This window comes from Uloborus diversus, chromosome 1, assembly GCF_026930045.1.
Source record: "Uloborus diversus isolate 005 chromosome 1, Udiv.v.3.1, whole genome shotgun sequence".
In the NCBI taxonomy this organism is placed as follows: Eukaryota; Metazoa; Arthropoda; class Arachnida; order Araneae; family Uloboridae; genus Uloborus; species Uloborus diversus.
Window position 1 is genome coordinate 30,892,063 of NC_072731.1, and position 22,211 is coordinate 30,914,273.

The window sequence follows — 22,211 nt, forward strand, 5'->3', positions numbered from 1 at the left end:
ACCCATTTATCCCATAGTGAGAGGACCCACTTTATAGCAACAATGTATGGGGTAAGTGGGACCCCTCCTCACAAACATTTATCAATAATATTTTATACGAAAATTCTTATTGCTGTATGAACTTTAAGTTAAACTGTATGTGTAAAATTAATTATTATAAAAAAATAATAAAAACTAACCTGGAAACACTTCTTTGAAAACTGTTGCTTGTACTCGCAAAAAAATGTTTTTCAAAAAAAAATTTTTTTTGACTAAGTGCTATGACCTAGAGAAAAATTCCACGAAATCCAAATATCTGCAAAACCAATCACTGTGATGAAATTTAACAAGATCAGTGCAAAAAAGTTTAAAAACGTTATCCATATTTCAGTCTTAAGGGGGTGATCCACTTACTCCAGAGACCCACTTCCCCCAACCAACTCTATATAATAGCGAATTCACTAATCAAATAATGGCCCTGACGTCACCAACGATGAAATTCCTGCCACAGCATGCTATTTTGATAATATTTTTTTGCAATTTCTGACATGCATAGAAATACTTTATTTTGACAAGGCTGAACTGGATCCGGTAAGACTCATTTTAGGAGAATGAACGTAAACATAATGTAAACTTATGAAAAAAGATGCTTTTCTCTCTCTGGTTTCATCTTTACCTCCTCCCATGGCAGTCAGATAAAATCTGGGATGCCCACACACCCTAAGAGCAAAGGCGCACCCCCCCCCCAAATGTCGCAAAGACACCCCCCCCCAGCAAGTGCTCCTCCCCCAAAAAGTGAAAAATACCCCTCAAAACATCTCCCCCCCTTAAAAATTTCAATGGTGCATTCTGCGTTATAGCGACCCTTAGGTGGGCACCCCTGTGAAATTTATCTTGATACAAATATTTTAAGACAATTATATGTAAATTTAGGAAATAAATATTTCAAGTAAAAATTCATTTTTAATTACAATTAAAATTATTTTATTTTAACAACATTGTGTATATTTTTAAAGACATTTTTTGCATTTTAAAGGATGTGTTTAGAGATTTGAGGTCATAAAAATCCGGACCCTACTAATGACAATAACACTTTTCACTCGATGACATGACTTTTTGACATAGTAATAAACAAGGGAGGCAGTTCATCCCCAAAAATATAAATTCATATATATCTAACTTTTTAGCTAAAAATTTCTTTTCATTTTTTTCCTTACAAAGAAAGGAAAAGCAAAACATTAAGCATTTTGGGTGTGAGAGATATAAAACCTTGCACATTCATAGGCAGCTGGTGCACCAAAAAAGTGGGGTGTCAAAAGGGGCGTAAGGAATTAGTGGGGAAGCCACAAAATCTGATTTTTTTTCTCTTTTTTTTCCTTTAAAAAATAAAATTAGGCCATATAATTAGATTGTAGCACAACAGATTAAATAACCTCTAAAAATTGAGATTTGGGACCAAAATTCGGGAGGAAAAGGGTGCAAAGACTCCCCCTTTCAATTTTAAGTTGCATTCTTATAAAATAACATGAAAAAATTCCATTTAGTTTAACTTGTTTAGTTTTTTTTTTCGTAAAATAAATCCACAGAGTATGAGTGTTTTTTCATTCGATCTTTAATTTTTAACTCCAAAAAGTGGGTGAGCAAGGCCCCGTTGGTTTTGAAAGTGAGGGGAGGGGGACAATCACTGCCCCCCCCTTCGTATGAGCAGCCTATGCATATGGGGTAACTCAAAAGTCATCCTCAGTTAACCAAGTAATGGATAATTACATACCCTGCTAATAAGAATATAAATCTATGGAACAAAAAAAGTTCTTATAGCAAAAATGTTAAATTTACCCGCTTTGAGAAAGATATTTTTTCATTGATATCCCGTTTAATCGCGTAGATATTCAAAGCTTCTTGAACGAAACTCTTTTATTTCACAAGCAGATTTTTCTGTCTCTTCCTTGCTTAGAAATTTCAATTCACCCCTTAAAAGTAAAATGTTACTTGAAGCACAAAAGAGGGACTAACTGCAAGGCCGTGTCCAAGGGGAGGGTTTTAGGGGTTAAACCCCTCCCATTGGGGCTAAAATAATAAACCAAATGAACAAAATGTACATTTGACTTTTATTAATTTCAATTTGAAAGTTTATTGTTCTTAAAAAAAAAAAAAAAACTTTTTCTCTGAAGTTTTTCTGCAATTTACTACTCCAAGAGCTTTGCCAACTAGAATAGTATTCTAGAAAAACTATTGTGGAAGAATATTTCATTGTAATTTGCATCTGCAATAAGCTCTTTATTGTTTCATTTATCAAGCATTATTTCAGAACATAAAACCTGATATACATGCTGCATTATAATAGAGTCTGTGGACAGTTTTTCATACAAATCGCAATATGCCACATAGTAAACAAATTTAATAATAATTTTTTAAAAAAATAGAAGATTTTTTCCTGAAGAAGCTAACAGGGTTTGAAAATTAAAAAAGGAATTGGAAAGAAGCTGTAAAATGAAGTTATACTGCTATCACTTTTGCAGCCAGAATTATTCTTGGAGGGCAAAGGCACAGCATTCCCATCAGGCATCAAAATGCCATAGTTAGATCGACATTTTAAGTAAAAAACCTGAAGTGTGTGAGAATACCCCCCCCCCCCCTCCTTTCTGGAGTAACGGTTTCGATAAAGATAGAAATAAAGAAGCTTTAAACCCCTCCCTTTATGAAAATCTGGACACGGGCCTAGCTAACTGTAATAATCTTAGTTGACTTTTAGCTGTAATTTTATCTAAGACTGTAAAATGCATCAGGGGTTGGGTGTTTGGAGAGCTGAAAGAATTGGATCACATGCTGTGAGCAGGGATTAAAATGTTTCTTTGATTGGCTGTCAGAGTTCACCGATATATATCACAATATATATCCGATATTTATTTTGAAAATATAATGATATTTTGATATTTTTGATATTTATTTTTTCAACCACACTATTTTCAATGTAAAATTATATTAATCATAGTAATATTATTCATTTATTGTTAAAAATAACCAAAAATTTATGCACTATATTTTTATGATGTATTAATACATCATTAATACAGCAAAGTAATATAATATTTCTTTTTCATTTTATATTCATTTTTATTGTTAGTAATATAACAATTTTAAATCATATTAAAAGTGCCTAATTAAATATTAAACGTTGGTCAGAGAAAAAGAAAATGTCTTATGACTGTGCATAAACTAATGAATATTTTTTATTTCTGAATCAATAAAACTGTGTAAAAGTAGCTAGCAGAAGAAAAATGAATCAAACAGCTAATACTAAATTAACTTCATTAAAATTGACAAAAATGGAAAATGAAATATTAGATGTAAATAATGAGAGAAACCTTAATTTTAAGTCTACATACTGTAATAATTATGTTAGGAAAAAAAAGTGTGATTTGAGGATGCATTTATTATTTAGAAGACGCATTTATTATTTTGCGCTGATTGAAAATATCGGATATATATCAATATATCTGATACATATCTAAATATCGGATATTTTTGAAAATATTATATTTTAGAACCCTGTTGGTTGTGGTCCTGTCTGGTCCCATCCCCGAGCTGTTGAGTGCTAATAAGCATGGAAATGCAGTTCTCGGCTGGAAATGACTGAGCTGGCGGTGTATTTCATGTAATATCACTTATACTGACATAACAAAGCTTAAAATTAAAAATTGTAAAAACTTCTACTTCTAAGTCTAAAATATCAAAACTAAGTTTCATGAAGTTAAACTTAGCAAGGAATATGAAAGCTCTTATTGCGGAGTGAAAAAACTGAAACTTCCATAGGATTACATCGAGTAAAAACTAAAAAATTCCTAAGTCCAAAAGATCAAAACAAAAATTCATCTTATGAAATTTTGCACAAAATACAAAAGTAGAAAATTTTTAACTTAGGACTCACATAGCAAAACTTAGAACAGAAAATGTGAAAATTTTTAAGCCCAAGAAACTAATTCATAAAGTAAAATTCAATTAAAATATATTAAAGTATTTTCACGAAATGAAAAAAATTACTCATACATTGCAAAAACGTAGAATGAAAATGTAAAACTTCTTATTTTAAAATGTCAAACACTAAGATTCATCTTGTTAAACATTAAAAAAATGAAAAAGAAAAATTTATCTAGCAAAACTTAGACTTCGAAAAAAAGAAGAAAATGGAACTAAGTTCCGAAAATGAAAACTACAATTCAACTAGCCAAACCCAGCAACACACACACAAAAAAAAAAGGAATATCAGGAAATAATAATACTTAGACTATTGTAAGAAAAAAACTAGATTCATCTTGTGAAAAGAAAAATTCAAGAGTGCCAATAACATTGCCAAACAAATTAACTATTATGATAATCTAAGGATCATTTTGTTACCCTTTAAGGGGAAAAAGCATAAGTACTAACTATATAAAGGAAATTAAAATTTAAGAAAAACGGCAAATTTCTTACTCCAAAAGTTTAAAACAGATTCATAAAGTGAAACTTAGTTTAAAAATGTAAGAGCACTTATCACAAAATGATCGCTCATGCAGGACCGAGTTTAGCTTCATGCCGCCCCTAGGCAGATTTGAAATCTGCCGCCCCCCTCCACTTACGTGATTTATCGAAAGTCAATTTAAATACTGAAAAGCACTTTTTTTTCTCTAGGCTTTAATTTTCATGAGCCCCTCGTAATAGAGAAACACAAAATATTTAAACTTTATATACATTATAATCAAATTTTGTTTCTGTAATAGTAAATTCACAAAATATTCAAAACCTGAAATAACCGATGGCTTTATTTTCGTGAAAAAAAAAATATTTATGTATATATACAGTGGGGTTCCCATAGCATAGGGTATACTCCATCTACGCCATATACTCTCAAACATTTTTCAAACATATAGCGTATACCTTCAAGTTTCAAAAATTTTCATATTATGGCACATTATGAATATGATCGCATACACGTATTGTGCGTAGTGGAGAACTGGGAGTATGCCCTCAGAAAATATATATATATATACAGGGGCGGATTGGCTGACTTTGGCCCAGTCGGCAAAAGAATATTTTGGCCCACTTCTGTAAATTAGTCGAGCAAAGACATTAAACTACTACTAGTTCCTATTTTTCTTTAAGTTCCTAAATCAAGATTTAAAGTTCTAAAATAAAAAAACTGTGAAACATAAAATATAGCTAACACTGACACATTTTTTATGTGCCTTGAAAGGATACGTATGGTTATAAGCCTGAAAAGGCACATCTTTAGGCTTCTATACTGACAACATAGAAAGGACACGACGAAAGAGATGAGGAACCAGGTAAATCCCCCCGGAAATTTTTTGAAATTGGTTGATCTATATAGGCCTAAGAAAAGAATCGGGACACGGGGTTCTAGTTCTTTTCCAAGCGATATTTTCAAAATTGATGTCAAAAAAGGCAATTTTACAATTTTGAGTAGCGTTAAAGGAGACGGAAAACTAGGACTCGACCGATGCATCGGCCTGGCCGATGGTTCAACAATTTAGCCATCGGCATCGGCGGGCGATGCTAACTTGGATTAAACATGGATGGAATTGGCCAATGTTTTCGAAAAAAAATGACCTTTGCTGTTTTAATTTTTAATACTAAGTAAAGGGAATTATTGTTTTCATACAAATTTTTTTACTTGAATTTCATTATGAATTTCTATTTTAGTCACCTCTGAAAGAATTTTTAATACTGCATTCAGGTACAAACAAGTTAATTATTGCGTTGTTTTTTGCAGCTGGATGCACGTATGTATCTCTCATAAGTCATAACTCAAATATAGTAAGCTGTAGAAGGTTAAAATTTCGTATGTGGGGTCTGAGTACGTTCCAGTTGTGCACTTCCCTTTTTGTTTTCAATCGGGTGTTCTAAAAGGCCTATTTACTCACTTTTTGTGGCTATCAATTACTTATTTCAATGCAAAACTAATATAGCGTCTTAGACTGATCATTTGGTGATATATTGCCGATTTGAAGACCAACTTGGAAACAAACAGGAGAGGGTGGTCCAAAGCGGGTAGGTTTTCGAAGAACGCTCGAAAGTTGTAGTTTTTGGATTTTTATTGCAACAATTTCGGTTTTATTTCCTAGCAGGGCTCTTGAACTTCAAAATAAAAAATGATTTTTGTATTATTTCAAACCCAATATTTTATTTATTATCAATTTTTCCAAACATTGGAAAAACCCGCTTTGCCCTACCAGGGAGCTCAAAGGCGGGTAAGCTTAACTAATTGTGGTTTGGCACATTTGCCAATCAAATATGAAGTTACTAGCAAAATACCCGGCGTTGCCTGGGTCAGTAATAATTGTGAGAAACAATCGCTACTTTCTCCCCGGTTCTGTTTTAACTGAAAGAACTCTAAACACACCACTTTGACGTGATTGAAAATTGAGCTTCATCCTTACCCATAAAAGTAAAATAGCAATAAGTATAAAGAACGAAATAGTACCCAGAAACGAAAGCACGACATTTAAGCATATAAAAATTTGAAGAATTTCCAAAATATGAACTAACAAAAACAAAGATCACTAAAAAACCGTTTGCTTTATTTATTAAAAAAATAGTACACACAAACACACACACACAAAAAAAGAAGAAACAACTCTCTACTATGTTTCCCTAAGTGTTGAAAAAGTAGAGTTTCCGAACATTTAAATGACTTTAAATACATGTTTGCTCCTGAGAAGCCTTGATTCAAAATTTTCATTTTGATTACTATTAATATTGTTGTTGTAAGGCAACGAATTTTTGTAACAATGGGTTTTATATTTAATAATTTAATGGAGAAATTGCATGAAATTTACTGTTTTCCATCATAACCTTTTTAAACTAAGTTTTTCAGAAACAAATTACAGCCTATGTTGCTCCCTGGTAATGTAGCTATCTACGGTGAAAAAATGGTTAAAATCGGTCCAGTAGTTTTGCAGATTACCCCGGACATACATACATATACATTGCATTTGAGGTAATAGGGGGGGAGGGATACTTGACTCAATCTTACTACTATTATATATGCGAAAGTTTGTCTGTATGGATGTATGGATGTTTGTTACTCTTTCACACAAAAACTACTGAACGGATTTTGATGAAACTTTACAATAATATAGCTTATGCATCAGAATAACACATAGGGTAGTTTTCGTCCCGTTATGGGGGGCAAAACCCCCTTAGGGGAGCAATAAAATACAATTTTCGTATAAATTCTCTAATATAGGGATGAAAAAATACTTGCACATATTTACATTATATGTTCATCGAAAGCTCTGATTTTTCTGCTGAAGATGGCACCTATTCAAAATTTCTAAGTAGAATAAAAAACGAGTTATGAGCTTTTTAGTTCCATGTTCGAAGGCTTTCCTAAACTCAATACAGTATTTAGTGTATCATCTCAACTCCCTGTCGATAGCGACAATTGTTGTATTGTTGACTATCTTTGCTTTTCGTGACTGTTCAAGACTTTTCTCAAGTCAAATCTTGAAGTAAGATTTTTGCACAAGATTGGCAAATAATATATGATTTGGCTGATGATTTTCCATTTAAATGGAACTTTAATGTAATTAATGGTTTTTATTATTATTTATGCTGATTGAACACTTACTCATTATCCAATCAACCAGCAGATCGCCAAACGTTTTGCAGAAAGATTTCCGTAGCTGATGCATTTGGCAGTTTTTTTCAAAATCGCTGTTTTTGAAACCGAAGACTACGTCATAATGTTTCTCAGCTTTCGCCATGTAAACAAAATATCGCCAATCAAAGAATCTTTAAAAAAACTTTTTTTATTGTGTGTTAAATAATCCAGCAACTAAATTAGGCAAATCCATAAACAGCACAAAAACTTCCATTAATTTTCCTTTTTGCACAATTTCAAACAATCGCCAAATTTTACTACTTATTTTGGAAACATTTTGGATGAAACTCTTCTGCGCCATTTTATGGTGACCAAAAGTGTATCTCAGCACCTGGCAATAATATCTTTGTAACGAAAATTAATATCATATCGTTTTACAAAGTAAGGAAAGAAGGAGGGAGCATCATCGAAGGTATCCCAAAACGATTCCCGCAAATTCGGTAAAATCGCACCAAGAGCCCACAATGATTGAAATTTCCCAAAATAATTAAAGCAAGTATAAGGGGATTACGAGCAACTTCAATAGCAATACAGAGAAGGTTTTAGACTCCATGTTAAAAAAAAAGTATCAACAGATTAATTTTTTTAAACATGAGAAGAGTAATTTCATGTTTTGGAAATTTGTATATGCTTAAATATAGTGCTTTCGTTTCTAAATCAATACTATTTTGTTCTTTATACTTATTGCTATTTTACTTTTATGGGTAAGGAAGAAACTCGATTTTTAATCACGTCAAAAAGATGTGTTTTAAATTCTTTCACTTAAACCAGAAAACAAAAGCAAGTAACGATTTTTTCTCATAATTATTACTGACCCAGGCAACGCCGGGTATTTTTGCCTGTAGTTAATAAAACAACTGCTCAGTGGGCATTAGATAAATCAAGCTGTAATAAATATACGCATTCTAACACCAAGCAGCTCAAAACATTTTCTTTTTACTTTTTTTTTTCAACAAAACGGTTCAAACACTTGATAGTTTATTGAAATGTTTTTAACTTTTCAATTTACAAAATCTAAACAGAACAACGTCGGTCGGGTCCTCTAGTTTCAGAAATAAAATGAAGGAGTTTTGGAAGAGTTTTGAAGGAGTAAAATGAGATTTTGAAGGGGCACTAATGGGCTGTCATTAAATGATGTCGCCCTTTTTTTCAACATATTTGACCCCCTTCCCCCTTTATTGCAAAGTGTCACAATTTACATAACTCCTCCTCTTGTCACATGTCAAATTTTTTATAAACATATTGTTACAATAACTGTGTGATGTCATTTTTTGCCACTCTCTCTCTCCCCCTTGTTACACTTTCATGAACCCGTCTCCTCCTCAAGGCATGGCATCACTTGTGGATGACCCTTTTTATTATATCATAACTGCAATTTACTAAACAAGTGTTTTTTCAGCACAATCACTTAATGTAGTACATTTCCTTATGTAGTTTTAAATATTTAAATAATAATTAGACAACCTGCCTTTTGCTGCTGAGAGTGTGGTAAAGGAAAAAACAATAATCATAAAACTTGAAAGAATAGCCAAGCACCATTTAAGCATGTTTTACATCACTTATCAAATGTTTTAGTCTTCTAATAAAATTTTCACCTTCAACTTTTATGACTTAACAACGATCAATTTGTAAATCACATCTTTATGAAAAAAAATAAATGCACGAAATTACTACATTAAAATCACCCTTGTGACAAAGTTAGTTGTCGATCAAAATATTATAAGTTACTGTCATAGAGGAAGATTAAGTAGTCTTGAACTAAAACAGAAGGAATTTTGAAGGAGTTGAAACCAAAATGAAGGAGTTTGAAGGGCCCTACAAAAAAAAATTGTCCTAAATGAAGGAGTATTGGAGGAGTTTTGAAGGAGCGTGCGAACCCTGCGTGAGACCCGTGGCGTAGCTAGGGTGGGGCGGAGGGGGTGGTTCGCCCCGGGCGGCACTTTTTTTAGTGGCATCAAATTTACCCTCAATATTTTGGAAAAACAAGCGTATTTTTCCAAAAAGGATAATATATTTTTAATCTATATTTGCAGACAAAAAGAAAATCCCTTAGAAATGTAAATCTTTCGTATCACTACCAGAATGAAATTACTTAGATACCAAACAAGAGAGTTTTTCTTGATAGCATATCAGTACAATTCCTTGTTTTTCTGTCAGGGGATGGCAGAGGAAATTCATGGATTTTTTTTTTTCTACTATAGAGGTTAACTCGAGGAAGAAGAAAACAATGAAGTTTTCCTAAATTGCGTTTTTAAAAGAAGTTAGCATTTGATTATAAGAGAGTTTCTTGAAAACCTCCTAATAAAACAAAAACTTCCCTTTTTTAACACCAGGAAAATGATGGCAAGAGTGAGAAAGAAAAGGGGAAGGATTCTTCAAATCCCTGACAATCTTGGCAATTTTTTTCCGTTTGATTTTTTCTTTTTTGCCATCGGCCATCGGCAATCGGCCTTTTTGGAAAAACAATCGGCCATCTTTGAACAATCAGCATCGGCCCATCGGCCAAAAAATGCCATCGGTCGAGCCCTACGGAAAACAAGGGGTCCCCCCACAATTTTGTTTTCTTAACTTTTTTTTTTCCAAAATTGAAATCCGTTTTATTCTATCTTTGTTTACAATAGAATGTCGGGGGCTCTTGACAGAAATTCTCCGAAATGGGAAGTTTTAGAAATGCAATTTTAGGCTTCCCTTAGTAAAATTAATGGAACAGCATAGGGAGCTCTACAAAAACGTTTAGAGTTTGAACTATTAAAAAATGCAAAACTAACTTTGGTCACGTTTGAGAGAATAGGAGAGTCAATTTGGTAGTATTTAAAAACTGAAGTATACTTGACCCAATTTTAAACTACATTTCGTTACTATAGGGAATCTGGCGACTCTCCTTCAAAATTTTCCGACATTGAAATTTTAAAAACATAATCTTATAATATGTTTGGAAACATTGAAAGGAAAAGAGAAAGGTTTCCCTCAAAATTTTTTAGAAAGGCACCGTGCCCTTCCGCTTTTAAGCTAACCTTCGACCCCTGTCCTTGAAACGTCATTCTTTCGTTTCAATCATTTATCCACAAGAATCTGATTAGAATATATCTGAATGTTTTTTGCATTACCTTTACAACTGAACATCAAAAAGCTTTTTAATATTTTAAAAATAATTACTATCGAAAACACTTGAACTTTGAATGTATCTAGTATAAAAAAGTAAAAGAAGCACCTTTTTTGTTCAACAAAACTTCTATATCCTTTTATCCCTTTTATCTGAAAGCGCACTGCCCCTTTTCGATCTGGAGGAAACACTAGTTCTCTCTGGGCATTTTTTTCTGAAACTGAAATCAATTTTTGGCTATAGTGCAAATAAAAAGGTTACAAAGCTCTCCCATGAAAATTTCTATAAGTGAAATTCTAAGCCATCTTTAGTGACTTGAAGGGAATGCCTGAGGTTCGAAGACTTAGTCTGGCAATTTTTCAATATTTAAAGGGGTCTGGGAAACAAAATGTGTCAAATTTTGCATTTTTTTATCATTTAAAAAACTTCTCCGTCTTTTTCTGCTTTTGAATCTTGTTTCTATCTTAATTAGAACGAAAGATATAATTATTTTTGTTGCATTCTTTTAACTAAGATTATATTTAACTTTAAAACTTCAAACGCCTTTCTCTCCGTGATGCAATTTTTCCTGATTTTTCGCATTCAAACTCTTATAAGTCAAGAACTGATAACGATAAAGTAATGAAAGTTGGGGCATATCTTTTTCAAACAGTTTACTTTGATTTTATACGGTGAATTTAAAAAAAACCATTACTTCAAAAAATATGATTTTTTTTTCAAAAGTATCTTTGAATTTTTTCAAATTTTTCTTCAAATATTTTCTATTTTTATTGAATTAATATTTTTTAAATCGTCGAATAAAAATTAAAACTTAGATATTTGTGCATAGTTTTTTGAAAAAAATTTGAAAATTGATCAAGAATATTTTGAGTTTTAGCAATTTAAAGCAACCCTATTTCTTTTTAGAAAACAATAACTAAATTTAAATATTTTTTTTTTTAATATTTATGTTATGGTTTCGCGAATCAAACTGATGCAAAAAATCAAGTCAAAGTTACTAAATAATCAACAGTAAACAAAGTAAAATTACAAAATTGCTAATTAATACAAAGTTATAATATAATTAGCAAAAAATCAAGTTGATCAGTGCAAAAAATTTCAAAACTCTCTTAAATCTGTAATGCACAATTTCCTTCTTGGGCCTTGATGCAAAAACCAAGAACCAGGTAAGTCCAGACTCAATCATTTTTGGTAAGACCAAAAACTAACATTAGTGTCCAATCAAAAGGCTAATATCTTTCCCACATTATTAACTACAAAGCAGAGGTCTAATCTTACATTTGTGACCAGTTGTTGCACCAATCGGAACATGCAAAAATGAATTTTTAAAAAAGGAGAAGTTTGGGCATCAAAGTCCTCAATTGTAGACTTAATACTATAGTGACTTTAGGACTACAAAGGGACCTCATACCTGAAATACCATAGGGACCCAAGGTTGCCAACTGCTCCGCCATTTTGTTGCTGCGCAGAAATGGCGAAACTCAGCGGCTCCGCAAAGAAGTTCTTTTGCTCCGCATCTCCCTGCCGAAGTTTTCCAGCTTAAATTTTGCCATTTCATCATAACAAACATGTAAATATGGGAAATTAAGGATGCTTATACTCAAAGATTGAAATTGTGCATAAAGCTTTTTTATTATTTTAGAAATAATTATTTTCATACTATTGCTTAAAATAATTATTAAAGCTCTAAAAAAATCAGATACCTAAGTGGTTTTAGTTAATTTTATAGATTTTTATACATAATTCCGAACTGCTCGGCAAAATTTTAAATTACTCCTCTAAATCAGCACAGATGCTCTTCAAATTGTTTCTCCAAGGTTGGCAACCATGGGACCCCCGTTAAGTCTAAGTCTGGCCCTGATTACAACTAATGTTGCTCAAAAAAATAAAGAGAAGAAAAATCTTACCCCCCCCCCCCTCCCCTTGCCTACCCTGAAACTCAGGCATAAATCCACCTATGTTCAGGACCTTGCCCTTCTAAGTTAAAATTTTGTCCTGTTTCAGATTCAGTTTATCGTAGTACAGACTTGCTTTTCCGAAACGATTGTGAGATGAAAACACTCGTATAGTGATAAATTACATTAGACTAATGAAATTGATTGCCAACTGACAGCATTTAGTTGAATCTGCCGCAACCAGTGAATATCAGGCCAGGGGCATGTACAGAAATTTTTGAGGACCGTCACAAATGACTTTTACGGACTCCCTCGATTTTGTTTACCACTACGTCCCCACTGTATATTTCACCCCTCATTTAAAAAATATTGCCCCCCCCCCTTCAGGCTTGGAACCAGGCCAAGAGATGTTCCTTCTCCCCCCTCCCCCCAAACCTTGTGCATGCCACTGTTCATGTATCAACATCCCAAAGCATGGCCCACACATTTATAGCAGGGTCGGGGCCGCTTTGTCTAGTGGTGCAGGCCAATTGTTAGTAGATGTACTAATATAAGATTTTTGAAAGATCTTTTTTCGTCCCGGGCGGACCCTAATTTCTCTGGCCCCCTCCCGTTTCCTCAGTGTGGGACCCATGGACCCCAGAGTTCTAAAAACTAGAGAGAAAGTGGACAAAGAGAGGAAAGCATTCGCACCTGTGGACTTCGACTATTTACTTTGGCCCCTGGGCTAAGGATGGGAGAAAAATTAACCTGCTTCCAAACACTTTTTTCCCATAGAGTGAACAAATTTCATTTTTTCTTCTATTATTATGCTTTAAAAAATGTTAGACGTGAATTAAATGTATTAAGTTCAATAAAAAATTGCTTAAAGTGGCCCAGTCGGGGATCCCCGACTAGCGGACCTGGCCAGTCCGCCCCTGTATATATATATATATATATATATATATATATATATATATAAAATTAAGCAAACAGAATTTCAAATATTAAACAAATTATAAATAATTAATGATGATAAAAAGGAAAAATGCAAACAGCTATTAAGTTGGAAAAGATAAAGTGTGAATCCAGAGCTCATCAGCCGTGGAGGATTCATTAAATATGGTCAAAAGACCATAATTTTAACTATGAACTAAAAGAGAGTGTTTAAGCTCCAGTACATGCAATATAGAGTAACAATGGGCAAAAGCACCACTTGCAAAACTAAGAACAATAAACTAGAGCTCAAACCTAAGGTTTTAGGTATTGCATGTACTGGAGCTTAAACATTCTCTTTTAGTTCATAGTTAAAATTATGGTCTTTTGACCATATTTAATGAATCCTCCACAGCTGATGAGCTCTGGATTCACACTTTATCTTTTCCTATCTTATCTTTTTCTACTTAATAGCTGTTTGCATTTTTTCTTTTTATCATCATTAATTATTTATAATTTGTTTAATATTTGAAATTCTGTTTGCTTAATTTTATATTTACTTGGCTTTTTAGTTTTGTTGCGTTGCGCATCTATGGGCTCTTGGTGTGGTCTTTTCAATATTTTTTTCACTTTTATTATTATTATATATATATATATATATATCCTTTTTATCATCATTAATTATTTATAATTTGTTTAATATTTGAAATTCTGTTTGCTTAATTTTATATATATGTATATATATATATATATAAAATGTGCTCTATACTTCTTATAGTCATATAGTCATTTAGTACATACACCCCATGTTTTTCCTTTTAAATATTGCAAGTATTTTGATTGCTATTAAAATTTGCACAATCAGATATTTTTCATGCAATCTCTAAGGCATGTTGAATTTCTATGCGGCTTTAAATCTGCACAAGGCTTAGAGAGTTTTTTTTTATTCTTTTTAGTTTGTTTCAAAAGTGTTATGAATTCAAAAACTATTTATTACAATTATACTCTGCCTTTTAATATTTGTGTGTGAAATTTTGCATTCAATTTTAAACACTTTCATAAGTGAGTGACAACGGCATTTAAATTGAAAAAAAAAACAGAATTTAGTTCACTTTTTCGTTAACAAAGTAATCAGACAAAATTAACAGAGCAATAAAAAGCACCGTAATTTCAAAATCCTTCGATTTACTTACTTTCTTTTTCAATATTCAAATATTTATATTAAAACAATCAAATTGTGGATTCATTAAAGGAATTAAAGCGTCACCTATAGTATATAAACAATACATATTAAAAATTTAAAAAAATATTTCGGTTTGTTCTACAAATAAATGGTTTCCACAAATTGATGGACAAAATAGTATTTAAGCTTTTCCAAACGGAGTAGGTTTTAACTAACTTGCTGAGTGGAAGTAATAATCCCGAATTACTTTCCAATTCTTAAAAAATTCAAGTAATGCTTCGTGATGAGCACTCCTAAGGATATAAGAGGAATAAAGTGCTCTTTTTAAATGCAGAAGGAGGGTCACTCTGCCCTTCCAGTGCTTCACATAGTCTTTTTAAGAGAAACCAGATGTTATGTCTGTTTTACCTGAGGCTCTCTTCCTGATGCGCTCTGGAAGGACCTTCTTTCAGTTAAGGGAAAGAAATTCTTAAAAGGTATAGATCAAAGTGTATGTTTTGTATAGCGGATGTACTCCATCCCTACCGCAAGCTAAAAATGAAATTGATTACGCATTACCAGAAATCTGTCGCACCGCGTTTTCTGTGGTTTCGACAATTATGGTCAAGTCCGCTGACAAATTAGGATCAGTTATGTCACTGTTTTGGAGAAAATTTAAAAAAAAAAGCTGATATTTTATTTTAAGAATAATAATTTAAAAAATGAGATTGAAGCAAAATTTGCCGCCCTATGCAGCTGCCAATTCTGCCTATTGGGAAATTGGGCTCTGGCATCATGGCAAAACTTAAAACTAAAACTTAAAACTTCCTACTTCAAAGGATCAAAACTAAGATGTATCTACACGCTTAACAATTGCTAAGGAACAAATGATTTATGCAAATTTGTGCCTCAGACGCCTGGCCAATGGGAATAAATTCATGTTCAGATGGCGTGGTAGATCAAGGCTCGTTATCTGTATAAAAGAGTGCATGCAAGCTCAAGATTCTTGTGAAAACAAAACTTGTGTGTGTTTAACAAAAATAGAGCTGGATGTTAAAGAAGATTTTTCTCTGAAATTCTGTTTGGTTCCTGAAATATTTTAAGAATAAAATTATCAGCAAGTCATCATTTGACTACCTAGGATCGTGGGCGAGCAGTTGGACGACTCGAAGAGGTCAAAGTGCCACCACTGTAGCTGCTGCAATGAGTATGTCAAAAAGTGTAATCTCTGGATTAAAGAAGGCTGCTGGAGGTGGAACTGCTTTGGAAAGAAATAATGTTAGTTTGTATGCATGGAAGCCCATACGTTGCATCCCACTTCAACCACGTAATCGCCGAGAGAGATTACGCTGGTGTAAGGAACATGGTGGTTGGGATCGTCAAAATTGGTGTAGAGTGATGTTCTCCAACGAATCTCGTTTCAGTGTGACAAGTGATTCTGGTCACCAACTACTGTGGAGAGTGCACGGAACGTGTTATGCACAAAAATTTGTTTGTGAATGTCATGGGTACAACCAAGGCTTGATGGTGTGGGCAGGCATCATGCACAATGATAGAACACTGCTTCACATTTTTGAATAAGGAAGCGTTACGTCGCAAAGGTGTTGTAGAGAAGTTATACTGGATCATGTTCATCTTTTTAGGGGAGCTGTTGGTCCAAATTTTCTCTTTATGGACGAAAATGCACGGCTACGCAGGAGCATTGAAGAATCCGACACACTGCAAAGTGAAAACATTCTCAAAATGCAGTGGCCGGCTTACTCTACCAACTTAATTCCAATTGAACATGCCTGGGATTCTCTTGGCAGACATGTTGCATAAAGAACAGTCCCTCACAGAAGAGTAAAAGAACTCAAATCCGCCTTGAGAGAGGAGTGGGAAAATATCCCCCAAGCACTGCTCAGTAGTTTAATGGAAAACAGATGCAAAATGTGCATTTGTGTCCATGGTAACCTCACATCAAACTAAGGAACTCACGTCTCCATCATTTTGACCAAGATCAATTTTTTGTGGTTGTTTGAAAATCATCTAAGTAGGATTTTTTTTTTTTTTAAAGTTTTTACTTAATCAAAGCAGTAATATCTGTACTATTTTGTTCTTATAATAAAGGCACATCATCCCTACTAACTATGTACTTAGTTCTGTTTCTTTAATAATTGTCTTTTCTTAACTATTCCAAAAAGAGTAATTGTTCCTTAGGAATTGTCTAGCAGTGTAATAAAATGTTAGAAAAATTTCTAAAGTACTTATCAGAAAATAATGCAATATAAACTTACATAGCAAAACTTGGAGAGTAAAAACTTCTAAATCTGAAGTATGAAAAATAAGTTTCCTAAAATGAAACTTAGCAAGAAATCAGTGGCAGATCACCGCATAGGTGCATGAGGCGCGTGCTGGAGCCTCCAGCAAAGCAGGGGGCCTCGGAGCCGCGAAGTGTCACATCCTCGAAACCAAAATTTTTTGTTTTGAGGATTTGCCATGGAAAGTCATAATTTTGAGTGGAAAATGCTCAAAACTCATGGAAATTGACGGATAGTAATGGATTTTATGTGCGGGCTGATTGCTCCTAATAGGGCCCCTGCGTCTAAAAAGTGACCCCAGACTTCAGATGCTTTTGTTTGGATTTTTTCCAATAGAAAAAATTGGGATATTAAAAAAAAAAAGTAAGTTTTTTTTTTTCTTTTTGTATGTACGAGGTTCAAAGTTTCAAAATATATTTGTTTCTTTCCTCTGGAATGCTTCATCAAAACAAGCAGCATATTTCATGCTCTATAATCAAGCGAGAAGAGTCTTTTCTTTAACTTATTGTACCGTAACTGCTGCTGTTGATGTCAAATGCAGGGTCAGCGAAATGGGTGGGCAAGGTGGATCGCACGGCGCGTAAAATCAGGGGGAGGCCAAAAGAAAGTCGGATTCTAAGTTTCCTAAATTATGTATTACTTTTTTTCGTTTCCTTAATATTTTCTGTTTGGAAAATATTCAGAAAAATTTAGTTATTTTACTTTTCAAATTATGTATTCTAATTTGAACTTCTTTGATGAATTCAGTTCTCAGTTTTCTGGATAAAAGAAAAGTTTCTGTAAATCGAGAGAGAAAAGTCAATGGAACAACACAAACGAATCTTTGACCTTCAGCGAATTCAGCTCCTTCTGGGACACTTGCAACTTCTCTGTTTGCACTGTTGCAACTTGCACTTGCACTGTTTTATTACTGCGGGAGGGGTAGATCCGAGAACTCCCACTTCTTTGTTCAAACAAGTCCCCAGGAAAGTGGGGTGTTAAGATAAGGCCGCCTCTACACTCGACGACAAAACGCACGACAGATTAAGAATCCCCCTCATTAGACACGGGGGGTCGACGAGTCATCAGAGAAGACCCAGTGTGGATTGCTCATGCAACTTGAAGCGGTACATCAAAGGCTGACTTGAAACGGCGCATGTGACTTATGTTTGAAATCTTGTAATGCAAATACTTGCAATAACACTTCAAAGTTTGCCCAATTTTTAAAGGATAACAATGGTGATTTTCACAATAAAAGTAGCTTTTGAAGAATGAAATGGATAAGAGGGGTGCAATATTTTGGTTTTCAATGTGGAGACTGCTTGACATTTTGTATGCTATAAAATAACGAAATCATTCAAATGTAATATTTTTGAAACTTCAATGCAAAAAAAAAAAAAAAAAAAAACGTGAACATAAGATTGAATAAATGTTTGAATCGTATTTATGTTTTTTAAAACGTGAAATAAGCTAGTAAAAGAGATAAAAATACGTATGGTGTGCATCGTATCTAATTTTTTATAAGCAACATCAATTTAGTTCAGCCCTAAACACAGAATTTCAGTTTATGTGTACAATAATTAAACTGCACTAATATTTGTAGGGGTTTACCTACGAATATTAGTGAAAGTTATCAAGACTTAAGAGAGAGGGGATTTGAGCGAAGATTCGTGCAAATAATTCATTCAAAGTTGAAAAAAAAAAAAAAAACAAATTCTCAAATCTGTTGTTCAGATGTAGTAAAGAAAAATTCTTCGTTCTCATAACTGCTAAATTCAATTTCGTCTATAGTTCTGGAAAACCTAACCTGGCAGCATTGTGCTGCTTCGTGCGCTAGGTGCTAATCACAGTATTACGACGCTGCTAGGTTAGGTTTGCCCCAACCATATAGTAAATCATCTTGAATTAAATAATAATAATAATTATTGAAAAAGAAAACAAAAAATATGACTAATGAAACTAAACTTAAATGTTAAATGAACTATTCATTTTTTAACTAATTGAAAAGTATTCTAAATAAATTCAAGACGAAATACTAAGCCTGGAATTTTGTTTTTAAATAATCTTCTCCATTAATAAATAAATAATAATAAGAATAAATATTGATACAAATCCATCTATAGGCGGGCAGTAAACGCAATCAGAAATAACCATCTGGGTGAGACTGTTGGTCATAACCGCCTTTATAGGTGTATAAACTACCGAATAAAAGGATTGGCAACATGTGTTAAAACAAGGTGTTTTGGAAGTGGTTGATTCTCAACCGCTAATCCGGCGTTTATTTCTCTGAGTCAATTAAAGTGTATCTGTATTCAGAAAAATGAATAAATAAATCAGATAAAATCAAATAAATATTAATAGGAATAAAGTAATATTGTATAAATTTTACGATTATTTTTAGGTTAATCTTAGAATTAATTTTTAGTTTTCTGTGATCTTTCATATGTTTTTTATTAACTTATAATAATTACAAAAATTACTTGTCCTTTCATTTTATTTTAATTCTAAATAAATTATTATAACTGTCTTACAAATAACTTATGTTACAATTCTTTAGTATCCAAATCAGAGAACTGCGCAATCACTACTTGAGCTGCAACGTGCTCCACGCTTTTGTTTACTTATTTTTTTTTTATTCTGATCATAGCAATCACTTGCTGAAAGGTCCCACAGACAACTGTGCTCACTAACAGCCAAAACGAATTTTTCTGTATCGAATAATATGTCTGTGCTAGCCATAACTGTCGCTGAACTGTCACGTACTTGGTGCGGGTTGCGTAGCTTGTTCTTTCAGAACTCTTTCTGCTGCAATTTGCTGTTCTCAAGCGATTCTTGAGCGATTATAAAATCGCAAGAGACTACGAAAAGCTGTCCAGTCGGCTCCTGCAGATAGCCGCGTATAGCTTATCGGCTATAATCAATCAAAGGGCTAATGAGATGGGGTGCTAATCGATTCCTTAATCTGTCGCGCGTTTTGTCGTCGAGTGTAGAGGCGGCCTAAGACGTAACAAAGGGCACAAGGCTGTAAATGACTGCGACAGCCGTTTTCCCATCTTTATACTCGTACATTTCAATCCATCAGAGTTATCTTGTTGTCTTGTCACAATGGAAGAACATACATAATTAGAATACATAATTTGAAAAGTTAGCCTCTTTTTAGTTTAACGGGAAAAGCAGCCTTTTCCCTTATTAAAAGAACACTGGAATTTAGGTGAGCAATCAAACTTTTTTCTTTTTTTCTTTTCTTTTTTTTTTTTTTGTAGTGCCTTAGTTAGCAGCTTAGTTATAAGTTTAAAAACAGAATCGTTTTGAAAGAGCCGAAGCGTATTTCTTTTTGATGCACTGCTCCTACGCATCATTTTTTACGATGACGGAATTTTTCCTGATATCGATATAAACTATTCGCCCTATGTAAGCAGGGAAACCCGTTTTTTTCTTAGCGAGTTATCCATAAAAAAAAGTGAAGTAAATTTTTATTATTTGCTTTCAACTTTAGTGTAGGGTGTTTGTATATCATATTAACCAAGATACAGAGTGTTCCTTGATTAGAAGACATGAATTTTCGTAACAGAAGTTGCTTATATTCGTAACTGTTTTTTCCCATTTTTGAGCTGACGTAATGGTGTTGCTTTGGTCAAACTGATACCGAGTTAAACTTAGATTCACAAATTTTAAGTGTTTTTTCATTTTCCAGAAATGCTTAGAAATGAGCAAAAAAAAAATCTCAAATGAAGGAAATATTTAAAGAGCATATTTCTGAGAAGAGAACCGGGTCATTCCATGTCAAGTGTGATCCAAAATTTGAGAAATTTTTTCTCTCACTTTTTTGTATTTCTTTGAAATTTGGCTCATCGATTTTATTCTTCGAGGTAATCAAAAGTTAAAATTTTTAGATTTTTATCTCTTTTAATTTTTTTTAATTTATGAGACTTTGGTTTTTAGAAAAACCCTCTTTTTTTCATGAATGCTTGAACATAAAATAGACGATAACTCAGCACCAAATATTGATAAAAAAGATTTGGTAAAAAGCATTTTAAAGTACATGAGCTGCTGTTTTATATTTTTATGCAACAATTAATTTTATAAAAAATTTCATTTTTAAAAAGTGAAATTTAAATGTTTCAGAAAACATAATGATTTTTTTTTTTTTTTTTTTGAATCTCAAAATATTTGTGTATTTTATCTTCTTTTGTGCAAAATTTCACGTTGGATCTCAATGGGATCATATTTTTATGAATTTTTGAATAAAATTTGACTTAAGAAATAATGATTTTTTCAGATTCTATTTAGTTAAATATGAGGTTCTCTTACTGGATGATGGTCTAGTGAGTAGGGGAGAGGAGGGAGGAATGGGACAGTGGGAGGAGTGGGGCAGCTAAAATTATGGCAAAATAAATCACTTTATTTTGTTGTCAGTTTGACCACTAGAGTGCCTGTGTATAGCTTCTTTTTGTTTCATACTTGCAGTTTATCCAGCAGGAAGTTTAAGTTAATAGTTGGGAAAAGTTAAATTTCTCACCTCCAAAGAAAGTTTCTAATCTATTTTTAGTTTTATTTCTTTATTTATGTAATTTGTAAAACTAACATAATATATTATCATTGTAATCTTAAGTATATAATGTATGCTTATCTGCAATTTAATTAAGTCCAAAACCAGCATGGTTTATGTGACAAGTTATTTTTTAGAAGCAATGTGTAGAGGGAGGAATGGGACATGCCCCATAAATATGTCCCTTCTGTAAAGGGGCTGTTCAAATATTATGTAAGCATGTTTTTAACAATTTTTGACCTATCCTCCCCCTTGTCAGCAGAAATAAGCAAATCGTAAACCCCCCTTAATAATAACATAAGCTATTAGCAACCAAAAGTTGTGGCTGCAGGAGGTAATAAGCAAGTAGGACAAGCAACTTCAGCAGAGCGTGGAGAGCTTGTAACTGTATTATGCATCATTAATCCAGTAGGAAATGCAGTACCACCTGTATTTATTTTTCCACGAAAAAATTTCAAAGATATTTTTATCTAAGGAGCACCTGTTGATAGCATTGGCTTTGCCAATCCCAGTGGCTGAATGAATGCAGAAATCTTTTCAAAGGTTACTGGGCCATCAGTGGTGGCGCTAGGAAATCCCCGACAGGGTGGCAAACTTGCCCGACAGGGGGGCATAGCCAAATTTTACTTTGCAAGATCCCCCCCCCCCACAGAGCCTGATCATCCTGAC

The 22,211-nt window shown here is 33.2% G+C and overlaps 1 protein-coding gene across 1 annotated transcript in view; it reads left to right on the forward strand.

Annotated features, from left to right (window-relative positions):
* Positions 1-22,211, forward strand: part of LOC129228676 (probable RNA-binding protein 19) — a 207,377-nt gene that overhangs the window by 79,731 nt on the left and 105,435 nt on the right. The gene's annotated exons all lie outside the window — the stretch shown is intronic.